We start from the raw sequence: 12,390 nt of genomic DNA, 5'->3' as shown, positions 1-12,390 counted from the left end.
AGTAGGGGAAACAAGGACCAAACAAGTTACACACATACATCACATGAATACACAACACAAACCCAATCAACACCCTTCCATGGCTTGCACAATGATTCACCATTGGGAATCATAAAACATTGAGTGAAGGTGGGCTCTTCAAGGAGGAGAGATTCTAACAACATAAATATCATATTGCCAATGCATTTTGCCTCTCAAGGCCACCACAACATAAACAACATATCGCCACTGTATTGCCTCTCAAGGCTTTCAAAAACAACCCTCTTCTCCTCATCCACCAAACCTCCTTATACCTCCCAAACAACAAGATTTCATGGCCATGATGGAGCCCATGCTCCATGATAATAACAAACCTCATCATGAGGTAAAAAAAAGATTTCTTTTCTCACCTGCAATGTCAAGCCCAACTTGTGCCCTTCACCCAAGGCTTCTCTGCCCTCCCAAGGGTGAGTGAAGCCTTCACACCCATAATCACAATCAACACTCACACTCAAAAAAGAAACAACAACAAAACAAATGAAGAACAACAAAACAAAACCAAGAAAAGATCTTCACGAGCACAAGACACATTCACTTCTCCACATCACAATGACAAAGATCATAATGCAACAAGAACACTACATATTCTCACAACAACACAATATCTATCCAAGATACAAGACTCCCACTATAATGCATATTCCATTGACACATTCCTCATACTTGCAAATCTATTTTGCAATACTCAAGAATGAGAATGAAGCATGGTTTGGAACACTAACCTTGGTCCAAGCTAGGGTAAGGATAGTTGTAGTAGAGCTCCCTTCATCTCCCTCCAAAACTTAACTGTCTCTAAAATTAGAGAGTGGGTGAACACCCCACTAGTTTTCCCAAGACCCTATAATAAGGCCTTCACACTAACTATTTTTAGCAAAAACACTAAGCCATTTTCTCTTACAAACTTGTCTCCTCTGATTTTGCTATATTTGGTTTAGTGGAAACATGAAAGAGAACACATGTGACAAGTCCATTTTCGAATTTGAGGAAGAATGCATGGATAAATGGGCCCTCTAGGGTGTCTAGTCACCATCATGGTCAAAATTAGGTCCCTGACATGATGTACTATCATATGGGTAACTTATTTTCACCTAAAAGACACTTTGGGATCACCTAATGACCCCTCAAAACCCTAGTCAAGTCCAATTCGAATTTATTATGATTGAGACCCATCCTTCCCTTGTCAAGTGGGTTTAAATTACTTATTAATAGGGTAATTATTTTTAGGGTAAATTGCCACCATGGTCCAACCCAAAATGACACGTCAATCACATATAAAATTCACAAGTGTCAAGTGACACATAAAGCACATTCACCTTACCATGACACACTCCTAATGAACCTAACTTATGATTAAACATTTCCTCATGCAAACAAAGTTACATTAAAACAACACATTTTTACAATGAGGCTTTTTGAATCTTCCAAAGATTCACCTTGGTTAAACTGTGTTCACATAGGTTTGGAACTTGTTTCCCCCCCAAAGTATCCATGGTTCCACTTCTTGCACATTCAACTTGAGCATCAGTAGTCCAAGGAGGTTATATGAATAAATATCATAAATGCCTATAATTTCAATCGTTACATAATCTTATTAACATAATTCAAATAAATTTCCTTTCCCAATCATTTCAAGTAAATCATTCAAAATGTTAAAATATCGGGATCTACATATCAAAATCAAGTCAACATATGTCTATGTATCATAACTCATCATAATCGAATTAACATTTATCTGCATACCACATTAAATCTTAAATCATTATTATCAAATTAACATTTATCCGTATTTACATCATAAGCCATTGTAGTCAAATTATCATTTATCTACATATCATAGATCATCGTAACCATCATATTATAATCTAATTTTATCATGTCATTAACTTGCATCCATATGTTTTTGATCATTCCATTCACAATATAAGTTTTGTTGTGCATATCGTAGAAGCAGAACACTATTGTAAGTGTCAAAATCAATTGATAAGTAAGCCATTGTCCTACTAGATATGGAATAATGTCAAATATTCAATTATCGAATATAAATAATGAATCACAAGAATTTCTACAATTTAGCCTCTATCAAAGCAATAGAAAAGGTCTAGTTCATGAGAAAAATCATTAATTATATCATTTAGGCTTTAATGTGCAAACATAAATGTGGATCATCAAAATGTAGATATTAAAATACCAGACTAAAAGTACCACAATGCAATTATGTCATCTATACTACGACGGATTGGGTGAGGTCTCACAGTGCACATCTATCTCTAGGTGATATGTTGAACTAAAATTTAACTACACTTAAAGATCATGTTGTAGTGATGTCCAAAATGTTGAAGTGAATACAAGATCCCTATCCAAATTGATCTTTTAGGGAATGCCATGTAGTCTCATGATGTCATGCATGAATACATTAGCTATAGAAGCTATAGTGTGGGAAGACCTCATCAATGAAAAATGTGCCACCTTGGTCAACTAATCAATAGTGAACATGATAGTTTCATGTCAACGAGCAGTTATAGGTAATCCTACTATGAAGTCCATAGAGATGATGTCCCACTTCCATGAAGGAATGAGATTTGGCTGTAAAAGCCTTGCTAGATGTTGGTGCACTTCTTTGACTCTCTAACACTCAAGACACCTAGCCACAATATCTATAATGGCATGCTTCATCCTTGTCTAATAGAATAGATGTCACAAGTCTATGTACATCTTCTTGACACCTAGATGTGCCAAGTAAGGTGTAGAATGGGCCTCTAATAGGATCAATGTGTGAAGCTCATCCAATAGTGGCATGTAGATCCTTCTTGAATGTCTCAAAAGGCCATCTAACTCTAGAATATAGTCTAAAAAGTTACCCTCCAATGACGATATGGATTTCTCCAATGGTAGGAAGTGGTGCATCATGTAGATCCTGACTAGGAGGTGACTATGACTCTCTTTGTTAACCACATTAGAAATGCCATACATAAAGAAAACATACATGCACACCATATATATATAGTACAAGGTAAGTATACATAAGAAAACACATATGATAATCCATCTAACCAATCATCATCAATAATTGAAAACACTATAATAATCATCATGCATACATGAAGCATAGAGTACCAAGTAATCTCATCATAAATGAACTAAATCTAAAACAATATCTAATAATCTCTAAACAATGCTACTAATTATAAAGCATAAAAATTAGCCTAAAAGAGTTCAAAAATAATAGAAAAAATGTAAACTAAGGGTAAGCACTACATGACACAGGGATATTTGTGGTGGTCTATCTTGATGATATACGTATTTTTAGTAAAACAAAAGAGGAGCATCTCAAACATATGGAGATTGTGCTAAAGAATTTTGATGCAGAGAATTTTACTAATAAACCAATAAGTGGGATACATGCTTATCCCTTCAAAATTAATTAAATAATTGCATTATATAGAGGCATCTCATGATGCAAAAAAAAGCATTTTCCAACACAAAAATATTAATTCTTTTTCATTTACAAATCCTGATTTATATATCTAATTCCATTACTCACAACTTCTATTATAAATGTCTTCTTGCAAAAAAAATTGGATTATTTGTTCCCAATAATCCCTTTTAAAATATATCCAAATCTAAGACCAATCCAATAAAAAAATTACAAATTATGTGCTCTGAACCAAGAACCATATTTTCTATCATAAATCAAGAGCAAAACTAGCAACCCTACCTAGGGCATCATATAACTTTCTCAAAATGAATCTAAATAACTCCAAACCAATTCCATGTGAAAAAATTAAGAATATAGTTTAATAATATTTAGGACATTCCAAATCATAAACAATTTTTCAAGCACAAATCACTACTTGCAACTCCAACAAAGATCATTAAAAACCAGTTTCCACTAAAATGTGCATAACATTCACAAATCTGAATAAAATGGACTCAAACTAGAAGGAAATGAAAGATAATTCACATAGATTTCTAATGAATATTACTAGAGGTCCTGAGTATCAAAAACCTTTCCATACCACACATTGTAACATGACTGTATTTAGGGAATCTCAAATCTGCAAATACCCACTTTCACCAAAATGCTCATAACTTATTATTTTCTTTATAAAATCAAACCAAATCAAAAGAATGAGAAGGAGGATTCATCATTATGTCTATCCATTACTATATTAAATGGTTTCCAAGCCATAGAGGGTCATAAAATTCCTAGAAACAACACTAAAAATAAAAAACCAATCAAAACAACAACAATACAATGCACGAAAAATGTATCAAAATATTTCCTCTTCTCAAATATGATTTGGTTTGACCATACAATGGTATTTATATCCATTTTACTGTTATAAGCCTTAATAACTACCCCCAATACCAACCATCTACATTTTTACATTATTTTTGTAATGTTAGCAACATTGTCAATGTTGCATTTTACAACTCTTTATGCAACTTTTACATTTTTGACAAAATGACTTCAGTTTTTCAAACCTCTCTATACATATCCAAATTGAATATTTAAGAAATTTTATAATTATTTTACCCTTCGATGGCTCTTTTACACAATTTTGACCATGTAGACCTAAACATGACCTATTTGATAACTTGAGCAATATTGTGCACATGCTTACATTTCTTGTCAACACCTTTACAAATGGATTCAAAATGAATCAATACATCATATAATTGACTTTAAACAACTAAAAAACCTTATATATCTCATAGTGACCTCTAGGATTAGGTGATTCTACACCATACTACCAGCCTTGAAAATTTTCCAAGTCTCTTGGAAAGGTGTACCATAACCTACAAAAAAAATTATAACAAAATCTTCATCTTTACCTTCCTTTTCCTTTTCCCCTTCATGCCTTTATCACCATCATCTTTTCTCTTAAGGGCATAGGACTTCCCTCAAATTCACCTTCTCAAATACTCTTATTAGTGAAGCATTAATGGCTACAGATTCCATTGTTTCTTATTATTCAGACATCCACCTTTACCTTGTTGCTTCAAACACACCACAACAACTCACCATGTGCCTCACCTAGGAGTCATCATCTTTGCCTCTCTCCCTAGTCTCTTTACAATAAAATGGACCCCTCCTTGGCCATGGACCTTCTCTTGGCCCTTGAAAGACTTTTAGTGTTTGTACACATAACTCAACCTTCACAAGTAGCAAGATGGATGAGCATATGCAAGAAAAATTCATCAACAAATCAAAACCAAATCTTCAAGGTCCTAGTGTGGATTGCCTCCTTTAGCGCACTACCCACACACTCAAGATCTTCAAGATCTGATATAAGTTTGATTTAGAGAATCTTACTAATAAACCAATAAGTGGGATACATGTTGATCCCTTCAAAATCCATTAAATAATTTTACTATATAGGGGCATCTCATTAGGAAAAACAAAGCATTTTCTAACACAAAAATATCAATTCTTCTCCATTTACATATCTTGATTTATATATCTAATTCCATTACTTGTAACTTCTATTATAAATTTCTTCTTGAAAAACCCTTTGGATTATTTATTCCCAATCATTCCTTTTAAAACATATCCAAATCTGAGACCAATCCAATAAACAAATTACAAATTATGTGCTCTAAACCAAGAACCATATTTCATGTCATAAATCAAGAGCAAAATCGGTAACCTTGCCTAGGGAATCATATAACTTTCTCAAAATGAATTCAAATAACACCAAACCAATTCCATGTGAAAAAAAATTAATCTAGTTTAATAAAATTTAATCCATTTATTTTTCTCAATCATAAATAATTTTTCAAGCACAAATCACTGCCCACAACTCTAATAGAGATCTTTAAAAACTACTTTCCACTAAAATATGCATAACCTTAACAAATCTGCATAAAACTGACTCAAAATAAAAGGAAACAAAAGATAATTCACATATATTTCCAATTATTATTATTATAGTTCTTGAGTCTCCGAAATGTGTTAGTACGCTGTCAAAGATAGGTAACTGAGGAGAAGGTTGAGGAGAGTTTTTCCGCTCTGCTAGGGTTTTCTTACTTCATGTGAACTTGCAGTTTTTTTTGCATATGGCCTTCCACTTGCACTCCCCTTCTGTTAGCACTTTTTATACCACATTTACTATGGGAGCTTTATGTTAGGATATAATAGCTCTGGCCAACGGTGAACCAGTTGTTTCTGGTGTTCACACTACTTCTTCAGACTACCATGGGGCCGCCACCGAACAAATGCCCGTGCAAGTTTGTCCTGAAGGTTTCCCATGAGGTAAGCCTAATATTGTCCTTCCTTTGAAATAATTTGATGCCGCATGTGACTAGTTAGAACAACATACCTTGATTGGGTATTTTTTTGGTAGGACCCCACCTGAAGCTATGCTTAGAGAATGGGTTAACAAAAGTTGGACCCCACATGGCATCCGCCTTGACGTTGTGCAAAACTTTACCAAAGGTTTTTTTTTAATTTCACTTCGCTAACTCATCGCAAGCTGATGCGGTTTTTACCAATGGCCCTTGGTCTGTGTGTTCCTCTCTGCTTGTATTTCAGAAATGGTCCCGAGACTTCTCTGTCTCGGACGATAAAAAGCTTAGGGTTCTTGTTTGGGTTGAATTCCTAGGTCTACCCTTGCCCTGCTGGCCTTTTATTGAGTCTATTGCCCAATCCCTTGGCAAAGTTGTTACCAAGGAGCCAGAAAAAATTTTTAATGCTCGCCCTTAGCGGCATGTTTGCATTGAAGTTGATCTTTCTAAAGATCTCAAGGATTCGGTGGAAATCCAGATTGGCACTCAAACCTTCGCACAGAAGGTGCTTTACTTGAACCTACCTAACACCTATTATAGGTGTCAGTCTGTGGAACACAAGATTAGGGATTTCCCTTTGGCCACACCTAGGGTCAAAACCTAGCCTAAAGCGACACCTGTCAAGCAGGTCGAAGGAAAAAAAGAAGAATGGGCTACTGTTGGGCACAAAAGAAAGCCTGCCTTGAATCCTTTGGCCCCCAAGCCATCCTATGCAGCCATAACTATGATTCCTCCTACTTCCATCGAAATATCGGTGCCTGCTAGCGTGGAGACGCCAGCGGCTTCTGTTGCGCCAGTTTCGGTTTCGCAGGTTTCAAACCTTGCCGGCTCACAGGGGATTAAGGCAGCTACCAGGACCTTGTCCTTAGCTGGGGCTCATTCTCCTCTTGTAATATTTTCTATAGTACCACCAACAACAAGGCATTCTCGTAGTCCTCTTAGATGTGCAGAGATATCAGGGGTCAAACAGCAAGCTGTAAGTCCAGAGGATTTCCCGTCTGACTTCCACTTAGTTTCTACCTTTTTGCAAAATAGTTACTCCTCTCTCAAGGACGAGGATGATATGGAAGAGTTTTCATGAACTTCCTCTCCTAGAATGTTCAAGGTCTTACAGACCTCCCCAGAAAATTCTATATCCGAGATACCCGTCATAGGCTTGGGAATTTAGATTTTCTTTTCCTGCAAGAAGTTAAGATTTCTAGTTTCATGCTTTTAGCTGCATTATGAGTCATTTCGCAAGATAGCGTCATGTTTTCTTCTTAGAATGAAGCTGGCTGAGGTGGTGTAGTTACTCTCCTATCACTTTGCCTTCATTCTACTATTATTTCACACAGTTTTGACCCCACACCATATTATTTGGCTTTTTCTTTCCATCAACAATCATTCTTTTGGAGTCATTAATGTTTATGCCTCCAATGATGCTGTGGAAAGGGAGCAAATGTGGGTTTCGCTTGCTGATAACCTGCCGCCTACTACTTGGGTCCTGTATGGGGACTTCAATATGGTTGAAGTGGCCTCTGAAAAAGATGGCATTCTACCTTTCTGTTGGATAGCTGAGGAAAGACAAGCCTGGTTTCACATGCATCATAAATTGGGCCTCTTTGATCCCAATACTAGCTGCCATTATGATAATGGTGCTGTGCACTTTTGGTCCAATTTTTGAGCTGGTCTTGATCACATATTGAAACATCTTGATCGTGTTATGATCTCGGTGCAATCTTTTTTTTATTTTTTTGAAGATCATGATCTACCTGTCATTCCCCTGACAGATGTGACATTGTCAGACCACTATCCCATTTATTTTGGCATTTCTTTGCAAACAGTTGTCCCCAAAGTGGTTAAGTCTCAATTCTTCCTCAACACGTCTGTGCTATTGCATGCCTCCACTATCTCCCACATACAACGTGTTTGGAATTTGGAACCACGTCCACATTCCCATCGAGGTTGGATTCAATGGTGGAATGATGCCATTACCAGAATGACTCATTTTTTGCGCATCTACAAGCATCACCTGGCAATTTTCAAAAAATGTTCTTATGAAGCCAACACCCTTGCCCTCAAAAAAGCCTCTGAAGCGCTCACCTTCAACCCTTTTGATGTGGATCTGAAACTTCAGCTTGCCAAGCTTCACCATGAAAAGCAAATTGCTGATAACTATGCTGCCCGAGGAGCTCAAATTAAAGCCCATCTCCACTGGTTGGAGGTTGGTGACAAAGCCTCGAAGGAATTATTTCAAGCTGTTCGAGCTCGTCATACCAATATTGGGATTAAAAAGATAAAATAGGGAACTGAGGTTCTTTCCAATCTGCCAGACATCCTGCAAGCTTTTGTTCTTCACTATGAGAACATTTTTGCTTTGCAGGGCCATTCGGTTGCTCAGGAGGAGGCTCTCAGAAAGTGTATTTTTGTTACTCCAAACTGCCTCGCGGTTGAGTAATGCACTTTCTGTGAGCAACTTCTTTCCCTCCGAGAACTTAAAGAGGTAGCTTACTCCATGGCGGATGACAAATCCCCTGGGTGTGATGGATTTCCCTGTGAATTTTACAAACATCTTTGGGAGCAAATTGGTCCTAATCTGCACAAAGTCTATCTTGAAGCATACGATTCTAAAAGCTTAGGAATGATCATAAATAAAGGCAATATTAAGTTCATACCTAAAGCTGGCGATCCTGAGGACATCTGCAACTGGAGGCCCATCACCCTCCTCAATGTGTCTTATAAGATCATTGCTAAGGTGCTCTCTCTCAAAATCTGCCATATGCTTCCTCTAATTGTGCGACTTGAACAAACTGGCTTCATCAAATCCAAGTATATTCTTGACAACATCATTGCTATCTGGGAAGGTATGGAATGGGCCCGTAAGTACAAGCAGTAGGCTATCTTTTTAAAGATAGATTTTGCTAAAGCCTATGATCGTATTGAATGGCCTTTCATTTTGGCTATGCTTCAGGCTCTAGGTTTTGGTCCCAATTTCCTTCAGTCTGTGGAGATGCTCTTTAGTGATGCTAATTCTTGTATCACCATCAATAATTTGCAATCTAAAGCTTTTGGACTTTTTCATTCCATCAGACAAGGTTGTTCATTAGCTCCTGCACTTTATGTCCTTGTTGTCGAAAGCTTTGGTTATTTACTTGCTCATTCTATGTCTTCTGGGCTGGTCTGTGGCATTTCCTTGCCTGATTCTTCCTCCTAGTTAGTCAATGGTCATTTTGTTGATGATTCTTTTCTCACTCTTCTTGAGGATGAAGAAAACATCAAAAATGCATTAGATTGTCTTGACACTTTTTGTCAAGCCTCTGGATCTGCCATCCAATGGCATAAAATGCTCTGTTACCGATAGTCTTTTTTGTTAGCTCCACCTTGGCTCAGCCAATTCCAATGGAAATGGGTTACTCATGGAGAAATTTTTTGCTTTCTTGGCATTCCCTTTGCTTTCCTAGCTTCCCCTATGGAACTTTGGAATGTTGTGCTTACAAAGATTACCAAAAAGCTTGATTATTGGATCACTAAGCCGCTTTCTCTTGCTGGTAAATTCTAGATTTGTTCTAAGATTTTGGCTGCCACCCATGTGTTTTATTCTTCTTGTTGGGCTCCCTCCAAAGCTTCATACCTCAAATTAGAATGTTTTCTCAGATATTTTCTTTGGGCCTCTAGTTTTGACAATCATGGTTTTCACAGAGTTGCTTGGGATTTTTGTTGTCTCCCAAGGGAATCTGGGGGTCTTGGCCTACTTTCTACTAGGAAGCAGGGCCTTTCCCTCTATGCTAAATGGATTATCAGAGCTATTTCTGGAGATGAAGCCTAGAAAATTCTTGTCAGACATTGCATCTCTTCAAGCTTCCCTGCTAACAGACTGGCCTGGAAGGGAATTGGATTTTAGACTCTTCTCACTATGCGAGAACCAGTGGTCATACAAGGCTCCTTCGTTATAAAGAGAATATGGAAAGCCTGGGAAGTTGTTAAACCTTGGCTTTGTTGAGCTGGTAATGAGTTTCACAATGGGTTGTCCTTAAATCAGTAGAACATTTGGTGGTCTCCCCTGTTTTCCTGCCAAAGTATTCCTCTTGCCAAGACTCAAGGTACCAGTGCTTTGTGTTTCTATAAATGAGGCATTCGCACTACTAAGGATATATTTTCAAGAGTCACCATGAATTTTAGGTCTTGGGAGGATATGCAAGCTCAATACCACCTTGTTCGTGCCGATCGTCAGACTTATGAGCTTCTATTGTTTTCCATCCCTGTGCACTTACTTCATAAAGTGGGGATTCAGTCTGTTCGACCTTGGTGGTATGATTGGAAGTGGCTTCTTGCCACTCCATTTACCAATTATAAGCCCAATATGGGATATAGATGGCTTTTGCCCCACCTTCCGATGGTAGACACGCTTAATCAACAATGGCATTTGCATTCTTCGCTTTCTGAATGGAGAAAACAGTTTGACACCATTTGGAGTGCCATTACAGAACCTAAGATTGCTCACTTTGCTTGGTCCCTTACTTTCCAAGGTCTTCCCTTGGGGCCTCGGCTCAAGCACATTGGGGTTCCTGACCCCAGATGCCCCTTTTGTGGCCAACTTGAGTCCTTTTTGCATATTTTTTGGTTTTGCAAATGTGCTCAAAAGTATTGGCACTAGATCCATGATTTTTTCAGGCCTTTTAGGCCCGAACCTTTTTCATGGCACATGATCCTTCTGGGTGATTCCCCTAGATTTCCTCGAAAGTTTTTCCAGATTTGGCAAACCTTGAGGATGGAAATTTTTTTTTCTCTATGGAAAGATAGGAATGTAGTTTTATTCACTCATAGTTTTTTGGATGCTAACATTGCAATGTACACTAAGGCATGGATTTGTAACAATGTCATTATGCAGACACAGGTGCAAGCTAATAAAGTTGCACTGGTAGTTGCCCACTTACAAGAATTGTGAAACCACTGGGGCAATGCTCCTTATACCATTGCCAAAGTGCCTCTAGAGGCCTCAGTTGATGCTTCCTCGTCTTGCGTTTGTCATTCCAGATGCCAGTCCTCTGGCCGCCATTCTCACACACCGCACTCCCAGGGTCCCCGCCATCGCTCTCCCAGTGGTGGTCATGGTGGTTGGAGGCGCCGCTCCACTTCCCCACCACGTGGTGGTGTTGGCTGGTCCCCAGCTCCCCCCCCTAGGTGGGCTTCTGGCTAGTCTCTGGCTCCTCCCCCTGGATAGGTGTACCCTGGCAAGTTTCCCTGGCTAGCCTTGGCAATTTCTCCTCCGCGGCCAGACAAGAAGGATGTGGAGATTGCAACTACCCCAAATCTTGTAGATGCTACTGACGGCTGGAATGTTCCTAGTCTGCCTTACAATCCCACTGATGCATGGGGATTTCTAGATAAAGATGATCCTCCTCCCTCTGCTGGTACTGCCTTGGCAGCATGAGGATTGTTATTTTTTTTAAAAAAAATTTGATGAATAGTTTATTGTTGCTGGCTGTGGCCATGTTGTTTACTCCAGCTTTGGCCGATTGAACTCTTTCGTGGGGTGATCCTGTATCCCCTAGCTCTTTTTTTGTGAATTGTAATCTTAGTAAATTTTATTAATTGAAAAGGAGTATTCATCAAAAAAAATGTGTTAGTACCATGCAATATAACATGACTATGTTTAGAGAATCTCAAATCTACAAATACCCAGTTTCACAAAAATGCTCATAACATATTCATTTCTTTAAAAAAACTAACTAGACCAAAAGAATGAGAAGGAGGATTCACCATTATATTTATTCATTACTATATTACATGATTTTAAGGTCATACAGGTTCATACAAGGCCTGGAAACAACACTAAAACTAAAAAACCAATCAAAACAACAACAATAGAATGCACCAAAAATGTATCAAAATACTCTTCTCAAAACTGATTTGGTTCAACTATACAATGGTATTTATATGCATTTTAAATTTATAAACATTACTAACTACCCCCAAGACCAACCATCTACCTTTTTAGATCATATTTGTAATGTTAGCAACTTTCTCAATGTTGCATTTTACAACTTTTTATGCAACTTTTACATTTTTGACAAAATGACTTCA

The 12,390-nt window shown here is 37.8% G+C and overlaps 1 pseudogene; it reads left to right on the top strand.

Annotated features, from left to right (window-relative positions):
• LOC149528840 (uncharacterized) overlaps positions 1–11,555 on the top strand; it is a 141,919-nt pseudogene extending 130,364 nt beyond the window's left edge.
• The last annotated feature ends 835 nt before the right edge of the window (positions 11,556–12,390 follow it).

The sequence above is a fragment of the Cupressus sempervirens genome, chromosome 11, assembly GCF_028749045.1.
Source record: "Cupressus sempervirens isolate cs-2001-9-10 chromosome 11, ASM2874904v1, whole genome shotgun sequence".
Classification (NCBI taxonomy): Eukaryota; Viridiplantae; Streptophyta; class Pinopsida; order Cupressales; family Cupressaceae; genus Cupressus; species Cupressus sempervirens.
This window is presented reverse-complemented; position numbering and strand designations above follow the sequence as displayed.